The sequence below is a fragment of the Hibiscus syriacus genome, unplaced genomic scaffold, assembly GCF_006381635.1.
Source record: "Hibiscus syriacus cultivar Baekdansim isolate YM2019G1 unplaced genomic scaffold, ASM638163v2 tig00110429_pilon, whole genome shotgun sequence".
Taxonomy (NCBI): Eukaryota; Viridiplantae; Streptophyta; class Magnoliopsida; order Malvales; family Malvaceae; genus Hibiscus; species Hibiscus syriacus.
In genome coordinates, this window is record NW_024062733.1 from 622349 (window position 1) to 636718 (window position 14370).

The window sequence follows — 14370 nt, forward strand, 5'->3', positions numbered from 1 at the left end:
GTTGTTGTACAAGTGTTCAATAGTTGATGTACTATGCTGGAAATTAATGTTTGAGTGTTGAAAATGAAGTTAGAATGTGAAATTGGATTATTTTTGTACCACCCCAATTTAGGGGCTAAATATTAAGAAATTATAAAGTGGCGGATTTAATTGGTATTTTGAAAGAAACAATGGGTTAAATTATAAGATTTCAAAGTTGGCAGATCGTTTTAAGAAGTGTAGAAAATTCAGTGGCTAAACCCATGATTTAGTCATTTTTATTTTGGAGAGAATTATAAATCTCTCTCCCCCGTAAGTTTTCTGGAAATTTTTCCAGATTTTCCTCTTCATCAACCCCTCTTTGAACTCCGAGCTACTCGCCGTCCGACCTCCGATCGGCGAGCCGAAACCACCATCGTGTTCCTTGTCGAGCGAGGAACAAAACCCCTCAAACCTTTTGTCGTGAATCATCGTCGTTCGTCGTTAATTTCAGTCGGAAGTATCGTCGGTAATAACTCGATTTTAATTGGTTTTTCGTCGATTCACGACGATCCGTTTACGACACCTCCCGCACCATCGTGTTCCTTGCATCGTTCCGAATCTTCTGGTGTCATCCTTGGTCTCCGTCAACGGCAGCGCGTGAGGAGGTGAAGCGGTCAAAGTTTCCGATTCGTTGAAATCGAGCTCTCCGCCGTTCAAAATTGTGAACCGATCTTTGTAAGTATCTCGAAATCGCTTAAAATAATTTTTAAGAATTTTTCCGGGAATTTTACGACATCAGGGTACTGTTCACGCGCCCCCACGCGCCACCACTGCGCGTGGGGAAGGAAAAAGTGACCGTTTTGACCGGTTTTGGAACTGTTTTGACCGGTTTTGGAACTGTTTTGACCTGTTTGACCGGTCATAACCCGACCCGACCCGTTGACCCGAGCCGACCTGTTGACCCGACCCGACCCGTTGACCCGTTGACCGTTGACCGGCGTTGACCACTGTTGACCAAAACTTTGACTGGCTTTGACCGGGCATTAAACGACCTTTGACTTTGACCGAGTATACCTATCCTGACATTTTTCGACGTTCCAAATCCGATTACGCTATCCGTTTTTCGAAATTTGAACCCGAAGACCTCGAAATTTCCAGTCAAACCCGTTGACTTTGATTTTGACCGAAAATTCCAAATTTTCGAAAAGTCATATTTTATGCTTTTGACGTCCTGAATCCTAATCCAAAGTCGGTTTCGCTAAATTCAAACCCGGTAAGCTGTTTTTGACTGATTTATCATCCGATTCGATCCGTTTTTTAGAATTAAGCTCCGTTTTTGATATAATTTATGTTGATATGTATCTGAGGAATTATTGGAAGTTGAATTGAAGATCAAAGGTGTTAGAATGGAATTTTTATGGTCGATCAGTATTGCACAGAAATCGAGGTAATACTTTACTACCTCTTTATGCTTTATGAAACATGTTGATATGGGTAAATGCATGAATAAGATAATGTTGGTCACTTTTGTAGAGTTGAATAATTTATACACTCGATATGAATGTGGTAGAAATTCTGTAACTGAATACGGATCGAATGACTATTATAAGAGATTGAGGAATTGTTAGAATTAAATTACAAGTTTGAGATTAGTAATAAAGAAATCAGCTATTGATTTGTAACTTATATTTTATATCATCAAAGATTAAATGTTAAAGGTATTTGAATTGGAAATTATGAGAATACTATGGTAGGGTAAAATTATGAAAATACCCTTATGTTGTAGGATGACAAGAATTGTTCCTGGAAATTGGTTAATAACTCTGAAAAGACTTATTGATCTGATATAATTACAGACGTGCATAAGGAATAATTTCAAGTTCAGAGAATGTTCGAGAAAGCAATTGACCATAGGATCTTTAAATTATAATTATTTTCGTTAAGAGCTAATATAGAGATTATCTAGTTAAGAAATTACGAAAATGCCCTTGAGAGGTAAAAATAGTTCGAGTTAACCCAGAATGAGAAAGCACTTTGAGAATTTGTACTTAACTCGATTAAGTACGGATTTAATTGTTAAAAATCCTGTCTTTGTACAGAAAATTCCTGATAACCTGTTTGCAACTTCTGAGAAGATAGTAACCTGAAAATTCAGAGTTAAGAATAAATTATCGAGGGGGTTCTTGTGTCAGAATTGTTTGAAAGGTCTAGAATAAATGATAAGTTGGAATTAAATAATAAGACAGAATAGAAAGAAATGATTGAAATACACCAGATCTGTAAAATGACCAGAATACCCTTGTAATAGAAATGACCCAAGAATATCACCAAACTTAGGAATGTTTGGATATCCTCAAGCTCTGTAATGAATGGAATAAAACTAAATGCCAAAATGACCAAAATACCCTTATGGCCTATACTAAGTAAATGTCTTGGATTAATTAAGGAATCCAAATAAGCATAGGTATTGGATTACCTTTAAAAGTAATGGAACACGATTTAAGTGAGTAGATCAACCCTAAAGCTATGTCAATAACTGAATGGCATAGATATTACTTGAATGCGTGTTCGTCTTCTCAAGTTTGGCTCGATGATAATTTTGGAAGTATTCAACTCAGCTCAACTCTAGATCGCATTCAGTACTAAGAATTGGACGTTTGTTCGATAAATCAACTATGAAGATCAAATTGAATGGATCAGAAGTACAATATGTATCTGAAATTAGGAACGTTTGAATTACTCTGGAAAATCCCGAAGTAACTGGAATGGACTTGAATGCTAAATGAATTAAGTAACCTCAATGACTGAGGATTAAGTAAGTGATTAGGATAAGTCTGGAAATTCGGATGAACTTACATGATGTATCATCCCTATGGATTAGGAACCACAAATCAAGTACGTCAGTATTTCATGGTATCGTGGAAGCGTAAAAAGGAAATAAAAAACCATTGGAATATTTATTCGTCTCCTTAAGATATGTTTAGTGATGATTCAAAAGTTGATTTAGGGACAATAATTGTTGGTATTAAAGAGTGAATACCTGGTAGGACAACGAATGGATCGGTCAACATGCATTAGTTTTGGAAGTTGTTAAACTTAAGTTATTTCAATAATCTGATAAATCGACGCCGACTGTAAATGTCCTGAATCTTCATTTCTTCCTTATCAGCTCAAGTTATATTCTGAATAACTGATGATTCCGTTAGTTATTGAACTATTCCTATATTGATTCTAAATATCGACATTCTATCGATAAACTGAAGATCTGTGTTTCTCTGCCTTATAAGATTATCCAGTCCCTCTAAATAATATCCATAAACTCTGGTGTGTTCCCTACTCACATGAATATTTTATCTGATTTTCGATTTGAATTCTGATCTGATACTTGACATGGATTCTGATCTGATATCTGACATAGATTCTGATCTGGTACTTGACTTGGATTCTGATCTGATACTTGACCTGGATTTTGATCTGATACTTGACCTGATTTATGTTTTGATTTTTTATATATCCGTTTACGGACGGACATATTTTACTTGGGGGGTAATGTTGGAGGAAGTATACCTGGAGGCTCCTCGGCTGTGTGCTCAGGGCCTTACTTACCGGTTCCTCGGCTGTGTGCTCAAGGCCTACTGGACTTGTTGGTGGGTGTATGGTTCTGGGGAACCTACACATTTTGGACTTGTTGGATGGGGGTATATATATATATATATATATATATTTTAAAAAGATCTGAAAAGTTACATGATTTTTGGGAACACACTAGAAAACCTATTCTGATCTCCTAAACCTAAACATCCCAAATATTTTCCATCAGAACTGAGTATTATCTGTTAATACATGAAATATCAATGGGACCTCAGCTCAGCCAAAGAAATCTGTAGATATCTGAACCAATAAGGAAATATATGTTTATATGTATCTGCACGTTCTTCAGCATCATCTGGTTGTTTAGTATTACTGAGCTTTCCAAAGCTCACTCTGTTACTCACCTTTTCAGGTTAAAAGAATCGTACCAGTGCATCTATCGACATCAGTAAGAGAGTTCTTCCGGCGTTGCTTGCAGAGTATGGTACATGTGATTAGGGGCATGTAATTGTATTTTGTTTTATATATGAGTCTGGAAATCTGTTTTATTTTCAAATACTGATAAATGATTTTATAAGTTACATGTTTAATAAAAGTTTTAAATTTTCTGCTATTTTTACAGTGGGTCGCTCCGGTGGCCCTAATGTGACACTCCAGATCGGATCGGGTTATCCGCATCGGTCTGAGGGGGTTACAATTTTGGAAACTTGTAAAAGTTGAGCTTTAAATCACAAATATGGAAAGGTTGAGAGCTTAAGTGAAAATGTTATGCGAAGTTGGGATAAAAGGAACTTGAATGGTCAATTAGAAGTATTAAGGTCAACATTTATGTTTTGACATGAAAATTGTATCGAATAAGCATCGGAAAATTTGTTAGGCCATTATTTTCCAAAGTATGACTATGTTAGTAAGATTCTAACATTTGGTTTGAATTTGTATATGTTTAGTAATTATGTTCATTTAGATTGAGTGCTTGAAATCAAGTTCAAATATTATTAAATCTAAGGAAAAGCTTAAGGATGAAATGAGAAATTCAAAGGAAGGATGCAAGCAAAGGACACCAGGTGAGTGAAAATTTAATTTGTACTTATGTTATCGAACAAACAGTAGCTTGGGATGAGCCAGTGACAGAGTTACTATGGTAATAAGTGACTCCTAAAATGTTATGTGATTTGTGATGCATGCATATATGTGCATTTGGTGAGCTAATAGAGTTAGTGACAAGCTGAAAATGCAAATTGGTGAAATCAACTTAGAATTAATGTTTTGGACAGAAAGTTTAGAAATTACCATAATTCTACAAAATGATTAGAGGATGATTTTTTATATAGTTGGGTTTTTATTTCAATCTAGTTTTGTTTAGAACAAAGGGAAAATGATTTCAAGGTATATACGAAAAGATATGATTTTTAACCGAGGATAAGTCAGAAAATGGGACAGCAGATTCTGCTCAAAATAGATTATGTCGGTCAACTTTGAAAATTTAGCATAAATTTTATTTTTTGAACTAGAATAAGTTCCTTATATGGATAGATTTTTATTTGATTCTAGTTTCCAGTGGTATAAACGGAATAATTTTTAAAGGTGTATATTAATACATAATAATATTTCTTTAAAGGTAGTGCAAACTATCAGGATATGAAATTATGACCATTTTTTTGGATTTAACCAAATTAGAAGCAAATGATCAAGTTAAAGCTTAGTGAGGCTTATATTTTTACTTGTATATAATTTCAAAGTGAGTGAAATGCATGCATAACATTATGCATGGATGTTTTATACATCACTGGGTAAGACTTGCAATAAGTCTACCTTGTTTATATTGGTATGATATTTATGTCATTTATTATATATTTGCCATAATCTAAATATTTCAAAGGTTGAATATAAAATACATTGATCACTGATCGTTACATATTATGTTTGTCATGAATATATGTGATATTTATTGCGAATGTTATTTCGGGCATGAACTGCCCAAGGTTAAAATTATATTAATATACATTGCCATGGATGGAAAAAAATAGATTATATGCCCAAGTAAGTCATTGAGGGATAGAGTATAGTTGACATGCCATAGAGTATACCAGCTGCAGGTTTATATTAGCACTACTGTGTAAGCACACTAAGTGCAGGTCAAGGTCAACACCTTATGTGTCATATCCAGATTAGCACTAGAGTGTAAACCTAGTGTAGGTGGTGGGCACGACCTTATGTGTCATATCTAGATTAGCATTAGAGCGTAAGCTTAGTGCAGGTTTAACACTACAGTGCGTATATTTGACTCAAATACCCAGGGTCATCAGTGTTTAAATTTGGCTATGATTTATTGGTTAATAAATTATAAACATGCAAATAAACTTCTAGGCTTATGGAATAAATGACAAGTATATTGGTAAGAAACTTTATATCCAATTATATCATGTTAATATATGGTAACATGGATAATATACATGTAAAGTGATCATATTGCATTGAATATTGTTATTCCTTTAAATTATGTGTTGCATTGTTTTGAATATTTATAAAATTGCCTCACCAAGTGTATACTTAGCGTGTGATGATTTTCACGCGTAGGAAAAAGGAGGAAAAGAAGTAAGGAGCTGAGCTGGCATCAAATACCAAAGAAATATTTACAGGTAACAATGATGACATCCTACTGTGTTCTAAAAGTTCTAACTGGCATGTATACGAGAATCAAATGTTTGCAATTTCTTAATATAGTTACTATTAAATATAATTAATAGTATGAATAAATATTATGATATTAAACTATGCTTAAAAAATAATTTAGGTTTTAAATCAAATGTGTTAGACATTCTTATTTATTTTATGAAACATAACATAATTGTCTATCACTTCTTGAAACTGATTTTTAATTGGTAACCAAAAATATTATATTATTATTTTTCCCTGAATAATTAATTTTATAACAAATGTTGAAGTTATGAAACTGGTGATGTTTGAATGAAACAAAATTTTACTCAGTTCAATTAAAGAAATGTTTTGAATTTATGATGTGACATCTGTAACTCGTATTGGTTCACGTATACGGGTTATGGGTGTTACAAGCCAAATGTTACCTATGAAAATGATTCATAATGGAAAGCCATCGAAATTTAACAGAGATAATTTTAAAACGTGGCAACAAAAAATGTTACTATATTTGACGACATTGAATATGGCCAAATTCTAAAGCATAATCTTCATACTATTAGAGAGGATAAGGTGGATGCTATTACCGACTTCAACATTACTGAAGTTAGGAAACACTCTGATTTCCTATGTCGTAACTACATCTTGAACGGCTTATCTGATGTACTTTATAAAGTGTAGAAGGTAAAGAAAACGACTAAGGAATTATGAGAATCATTGGACCATAAATATAAAACTGAAGATGTTGGTGCCAAGAAATTCCTAGTTGTCAAGTTCTTAAATATTGTAATGGATGATTCTAAAACTTTTGTGAATCAGGTGCAAGAATTCCAACCGATCATTCATGATATTCTTGTAGAAGGGATAGTTGTAAGTGAATTCTTTCATGTGACAACAATTATTAAGAAACTTCCCTTTGCTTGGAATGACTTCAAGAACTATCTAAAGCATAAGAGAAAGGAAATGACAGTGGAAGATTTGATTGTGAGACTTCATATTGAAGAAGATAATCGATGAGTGAATAAAAGGCTAAACAAAACTGTGAATCAAAACATTTCCAAGGAAAATATGATGGAAACCAAAAAGGACTTTAAGAAAAGAAAACAATCTCAAATTGAGTATAAACTAGGGCCAAAAGCTGGTGTTTTCAAAAGGTAAAAATTCCAAGGAAAAAGACTTAATTGCAATAAGATATGACACATGTCATCCGACTGTAGCCTTCAAAAAAGGATTAAAACAAAAGAGGCTAATACCGTGAAAGAAATTTCCAAGAAAGTATCTGAACTTGACCTATGTGTTGTGGTCTCTAAATTCAACTTGGTTGATTCAAATCCAAGAGAATGGTGGCTTGATACTGGTGCCACGCGATATATTTGTTGTGACAAGGACTCCTTTACTAATTTGGCTCCTTGTGAAAAAGGAGTAAAGCTCTATATGGGTAACGCTGCAACTTGCAAGATCAAGGGAGAGGCACTGTGATTTTTAAAATGCCTTCTGGAAAAGAATTGAATCTACAAAATGTGTTGTATGTGTCTGACATACGAAAGAACCTTATCGCTGGGACCCTCCAACATGTACATGGCTTTATGATGGTTTTTCAATCTTAGAAGTTAGTTTTATCAAAAATGGGAACATTTGTGGGAAGATGATATGTATTGAATGATATGTGGAAACTCAATGCTATCTCTATAAAAGCTAAAACTATGAATAAGAATGATACTTCTTCTTCTGTTTATATGCTTGAGTCATTTAATTTATGGCATGACAAACTCAGGCATGTTAATTATGATACTTTACATAGATTAATTAACTTATAACATATTCCCTGATTTAACATTAATTATAATCATAAATGTGAAACTTGTGTTGAGACAAAACTAACAAGGTATTCTTTTAAACTTGTTGAAAGAAATACAAAACCTTTTAATCTAATATATAGTGATGTTTATGACTTGAAATTTGTTCAAACTAGAGGATAGAATAAATATTTTATTACCTTAATAGATGATAACAAAAAATATTGCTATGTATATTTTATTTAAAGTAAAGATGAAGCTATAGAAAAATTTATTCATTATAAGAAGGAAGTTGAAATCCAACTCAATAAAAAGATTAAGAGGATGAGAAGTGATCGTGATGGTGAATAGTTGAACCATATGGTCAATATTATACACAACATTGTATTATTCATGAAGTAACACCACCATACTCTCCTCAATCTAATGGAGTAGCAGAGAGAAAAAATCAAACCTTAAAGGAAATGATAAATGTCATGCTAGGAAATTTTGGATTATCATAGAACATGTGGGGGAAGCTATTTTATAAGCAAATTATCTTTTAAATAAAGTACCCCATAAGAAAAAAGACAGGATAAAATATGAGTTATGTATTGGAAGGAAACCCTCTTACAATTACGTAAAAGTGTGGGGTGTTTTGCAAAGTTAACGGCCCCTTTATCAAAGCAAATGAAAATAGTCCTAAAAATGCCTCATTCTTTTAAAATGTATTCCCTTGTAAGACTAGGGAAATTAGCTCAAGTTCAAAGAAAAAAACTTTAGGAACTATTGATGAAGTCAAGACTTTCAACAAGAGATTGAAGTCGATATAGAACCAAGAAGAAGTAAAAGGTCAAGGGTAGAAAAGTCCTTTGGATCGAACTTTCTAACCTATATGCTAGAGAATGAACCTCTAACTTATAGTGAAGTTGTATGCTCATCTAAAAGTATATTTTGGAAAGATGCTATCAAGAGTTAAATTGATTCCATCATGCAAAATCATACATGGGAATTAGTGGATCTTTCGCTTGGAATTAAACCATTAATTTCTAAATGGATTTTCAAACGAAAAATAAAAGCAGATGGAACAATTGATAAGTACAAGGCCAAGTTAGTTATAAGAGGTTACTAACAAAAGAAAGGTCTTGATTATTTTGATACGTATTCGTTCGTATGAAGAATAATTTCTATAAGAATGATACTTTCAATTTCCACTCTATAAAATTTAAAAGTATATCAAATGGATGTTAAGACCATTTTCCTTAATAGAGACCTTGATGAAGATATTTACATGGAAAAACCTGAGGATATGTAGATCCAGGACAAGAAAAGAAAGTATATAGGTTGTTGAAGTCATTATATGGACTTAAACAAGCACCAAAGCAAAGGCATGAAAAGTTTGATAGTGTCATGATATCAAATGGATTTCAAATTAACGTGTGTGACAAATTTGTGTATGTCAAAATCATTGTTGATAGATATGCAATATTATGCCTATATATTGAGGGCATACTCATCATTGGAAGTAATAATGAAATGATAAAACGTCCAAACATAAGTTAAATTCAAAATTTGACATGAAAGATATGGGACTTGCTAACATGATTTTGGGCATCCAAATCTATATAAAAATAAAGAGAAAGTGTTAACCAAGGGGATATGCAAGAATAATAGGAAGTCTAATGTACCTTATGAGTTGCACTAGACATGATATTGCTTTTATTATAAGCAATTTAAGTAGATTCAGAAGTAATCCAGGGAAGAAGCACTGGAAAGTGACTGTGAGAGTATTGAGACATCTCGAATATACTCAGAACTATGGATTGCATTATTCTAAAGATCTTGTTGTGTTAGAAGGATTCTCTGATGACAGTTGGATATCTGATATTCAAGATACCAAAGGCACAAGCGGTTATAACGATGGAATTTGAGTTTGTAGCCCTAGATAAATATGGAGAAGAGGTAGAATTGTTACAAATTTTTTCAGGATATTCCTGAATGGCCAATGCATGTGCCCAAAATATGCATATATTGTGAAAACCAAGTAAAAATTGGTAGAGCACACAATGTAATATATAACGGTAAGTTGAGACACATGCGTCATCGACATAACACTATTAGACAATTGATCTCAACTGGAGTTATCTCTATTGATTTTGTAAGGTAAAAATTATAATATACCAAATTTTGGGGAGTGAACAAAACATAATTTTTGAATTCTTAGTGGTCAAAGTATAAATTTTAAAAAGTTGAAGGACTAAAAATGAAATTTTAAAAAGTTATATATTTTAGACCATAAATGAATAGTTTGTCCTAAAACCAAAATTTTCGTAAGAATTAGAATTTCAGTGCATGATTTGTATTAAAAGCTATAAAGTAGTAAAGTCCAATAAGAAATCGGATAATCAGATCGAATCGGAATTTCACGAAAATTTAAAGGATGCTAGACAAAGGTTGGAAATATTATTTTCATATTTTATAGTAATAAAATTTAATGTGGATCAATGGAATTGAAGTTAATTTTTCCTATTTAAATGAAATTAGAAAATTAGTGACTAAATTATAATTTTCATAAATTACAAGGGTAAACATGGAAAATCAAGAGTTTAATATTTTTTATGGATATGATGATGCAAGGAATGATGTCATGCAGTGGTATGGATGAAATTATCAAGTTTCGTTAGTGGTAAAAATGAAATTTCTCATTAAATGAATTCTAAATTCATTTAAATTAAATATTAGTCCAAGTGATTTAGATGATAATCATAGAAAAGACAAGACTTCCCTATGTTCTTCAAGCTTGGTCGAAACTCCCATAGAAAGGTAAGGCAAATTTCTAATTTGATTTTTTAAGTTATATGATTGATTTTTTGATTTATTTATTAGATAGAGAATTAATCTACATGAAATTCTTTATCATTTGGTATACAAAATTACATGGAGAACATGCTTGAATTGTGAGATTTAAGATTTGGGTATATGAAGGATATGTTTGATTTTGAAGATTTGGTGGAAGATTTTTATGTTGCTGATGTTGTAGATTAATTCTAAAACATGTATGATGATTAAAATTATGTGTAGAAGTATATATGATATTCAACTATGGCCTAAGATTTTGGAAAGTTTGTGATTTGATTAAATTATGTTAGGGGTTTAATAATAGAAACTTTAAAATGTTGATTAGAGGTTGATTTCATATTTGAAGCAAGTCTAGAAACCATTGAAATCCTACCCCAATATATTCAACCATGGTGTTAAAGAGTGAGAAAATCATGGAAAAGTTTTTATAAGGGTTGGAAATGGTGTAGAAAGGATTTTACAAGCTTTAGAAAGTTGTTGGGGTGATTTTATATTTTTTGTGAAAGTTATAGGACCTATTTGGTAATTATAAAAATTATGGTGGTTGATGTGTAATTTTTAAATAGTTTTTGTACTATGGTGGAATTTGATGTTAGAATGTTGAATTTGGTGTTAGAATGTGAAACTGGATCATTTTGGAAAGTTGGAAAAGTTTGAGAATTAAATAGTAATTAAGGGAAAGGTTAGGGACTTAATTTGAAATGGTGTAATTTGGGGTATTCAAGGCTGAGATTAAATTATGGAATGCTTAATTCTAAGATATAATGTTGATTTGAGGATTAAAGTGTAAATTTGATAAGTTGGGTAATGGAATTCGAAAAGTCTTGAAATTCAAGGCTTAATTGTAAGTTTTCAAATGTGAAGGCATCAATTGAGTATGAAATTTCAATACTGGTAATTATATTAGCATGATTAATTTTAAGTTTAAATGCTGGTTTGGGATCAAAATACAAGTTTGCTAAGGTTGATGGTTGAAATTTAATGATGGTAGTAATTAAGGACGAAAATACAAGTTCTTAAATGTTTAAGTATTGGTTTGAGTATATTATTAAGGTGCTGGAAATTTTAGTAATTAATTAAAAGTGGTCATAATGGTGAAGGGTCATTATGAATGAAATGGAAAGGTTAATATGAATTCTAAAAAGAATTCATAATCAGTGATTTAAATGCAAAGATTGTGAAAGTTGAAGAATCGAAGATGCAAATGAATATTTATGGAATTGAATATCTATTTTGAGATGTTTGAAGTTATGATGGGGTTATTAGTTAGTTTTATATCGACTTAGTATCAATTATGTTTTGTAGAAATTATTTTTCGGAATTAGATTATGTTAGTGTAATACTAACATATGCATTGCATATTGTATTATTTTATGATGATGACCAGACCACGAAAAATATAGCAATCCGAGTGATTCAAAAGGGAATAAAAAATTATGGGATTAAAAAGATTATCGTAGAAAAGGTTCGGTAGTGAAGCAAAGGTGAGTGCAATTATTTATTTAATTATTCTGATCGAGGAATACTTACGATAAGTCAATCCCATATTATTTTAAAAGCATGATTTTATTTTCATTGACAGAATGTCTCATAATGTCTTATAAAAGAATTATGATTATTTTTGGTATGAAATTACCCAATATGTATTAAATGATATTTTTCTAAAATATATTCAAATGAAATTTTCTAAAGTGATTTTAAAGTATGATCCACGTTTTTAATGATGAAATATTTTTTAATGAATTCGGAAATGTTTTCTGAATTATTTTAGGATATGATCTGCCCAAATTATGAATTTTATTATAATGATTGAAAAATAATTCTGAATTGGAATGTTGATTTATAAATGAATATGATATAATTTGAAAGCCCATTGTATGTTGCATTGAGAGTCGTAGGTACACTTGGCATGACATGAAGTTGAGTAATTTTTATTCTGATATGGTATATTTGTGTACATTCTGAATGGCACCGTTGGTGCAAATGTTATGATTTCACTTGGAGTGCATATTCTGATTATGATGATAGCACTTTGAAGTGCTTAGTGCGCACATATGTCTAACTCATGTACCTTGTATTTTCTTAAATATACATTAGACTATGAAAATAAATGTGAAAGTTTTGAAAAGTATATGAAAATAAAAGATTATGAAAATGAAATATGAAAGTTCTGAAATGTGTTTGTACGAAAAATAGATCATGAAAGTGAATATGAAAACTCTGAAATGTGTCTAAATGAAAAATAGATCATGAAAGTGAATATGAAAGCTCTGAAATGTATCTCATATGAAAAGAAATATGAAATGATTATTATGTCTGATAATGTTTATCATGATTTTTAATAAAATCACGAGATGATGATTTTCAAGTTTCTGAAGAGGAAAAATGGCTTTAATATCTGTAGAGTCTCTTGAGCTTCTTTTTCAGAAAATCGTACCTAATATCAATATCAGTAAGAAATCTTATCTTTGACTTATTAGTGGCATGTATATTATATTTGTTAGTTTGTTTTATCAAATTTATTTTAAAAGGGTCTGTAATAGTAAACTAGGACCATTTTATCTGGGTAGATTTAATTATATTCGTTTTTATGCATGAATATTATATATGTTTTACATTTTAAAATGATTTTCAAATTAAGGAGTGTTTAGGCAGTTTTTTATAGTTTATGAAATAACACTAAACTGTCTAACTATTGCTTAAAATTGAATTTGTTTAAACGGTTAAATATTATTTTATGATTTATGTGATTGATAAAATAGTTTCAAAGTTGATAAAAGAATTTTTTAACTCATATGTTTGAAATGTTAATGTAATATTTTTTAACTCGTATTTCGAGACGTATACGGGTTATGGGTGTTACATTTATTGGTTTCAGAGCTGTAGGTTTAGCCGATTCTCAACCAAAACCAAACTTATTTATATTGGAAATGTGTACATGCCACTAGGATGTCGATATTATTGATATGGTATCGTAAGGTGATTTTTATTGATGATGTAGCTCCTTATTTACATAATTTTGAAATGCATGTGTTAGATGTCAGAAGTTAAGAATAACGGTAAGAAAGTTGAAAATGTTAAAAAGAATATCGAAATCGATCCAAATAGACCTGAGAGGACTTTAGTATCTCGCCCTAGAAGAGTTTGAGCTATAAAGGATTATCCTCCATTTTGTGGAAGAAATGCTCCACCTTTTAATGAAGTTAGTGAATTAGAGGAATATATTAAAAAGTTTAGAAGATGTACAAGAGAAATTGAGACTGAAGAAGATCCGAAGATTATTGAAATTGTTGATGATTCTGGGGTTTCTACCTGTAGTTTAAATTTTGAAAAGTATATAAGTCAAATATTAAGTTGCTTGAAGAAATGTTTGATTTGATTTAATATGTAGTGTTAGATTAAAGACTAAATCCTTAAGGCTAGAGAGTAAAGATAAATGGTAAATAAGTTATCCGCTAAAAGTATAAAGAAAGACGATTTCATAGTGTCATATATAGATTACCATCAGTTAAGTGGGATGATAATAGAA